Here is a 780-nt window from a genome sequence, read left to right on the forward strand (position 1 = left end):
AATAAAATAAAAAGTAAAAAAAACTGAGTAAAAACGGAAGAGAATTAGAAAATCCACTCCGCGGCACTTACCTAGTTTCTCCAACTCTCCTGCTTTTGCCTTTCCAAAACATTTGGCCTGAGGGATGGGCCCGCCCACCTTTTACTCAGCTCCGCTCGGTTGGGTTCTCAGTCTTTATTACTTTGCCAAGTCTCACAGCTCTGGGGCCTCGGGCGGCCACAGAGGCAGCCTCAAGGAGCGGAAGCGAAGTTCTAAGAGGGTCCATTCCAAGCCCTGGGCCCACAGACAGTCCTGTAGGAGGTTCACCTCCCTGGACCCAAACAGGAGAGTTAATAATACCTCTGGGGGCGGCGGGTTAGAAACCTCGTGTGAAAGTTCACAAAGTCCCGTTCTGCCCCTAGCACTCTTTCTTTCACTCCTCCTAGAGGCTTCAGGCTTTCTAGGCTGTTGGCAAGTCCGAGAAGCAAAGGGCACCCAAAACAGAACTCAGTTCCCCCCAAGTCTCCCTACTCGGGTGCTGCACTGCGTGGAGAAAGAGGAGGCGTGGGGGTGTGCAGGCTGAAGTTCAAGCCAAAGGGGCCACTGACTCCGCCCCTCCGCCCCGCAAGGATTAGGGTGCAGAGGAAACCGTAAATCCGAAAACCTAGCCTGACCAATTTAAAAAAAAAAAAAAAACGAAAGGCTCCAGCCTGAAACTGGGGCGGAGCACACTGCTCTCCTGAGGGCCGACCCGGCTCCAGCTACAGCGCGAACGCCCTCCCAGGCTTGCTCCACGGTACC

This window comes from Bison bison, unplaced genomic scaffold (assembly GCF_000754665.1).
Source record: "Bison bison bison isolate TAMUID 2011002044 unplaced genomic scaffold, Bison_UMD1.0 scf7180017864469, whole genome shotgun sequence".
Taxonomy (NCBI): Eukaryota; Metazoa; Chordata; class Mammalia; order Artiodactyla; family Bovidae; genus Bison; species Bison bison.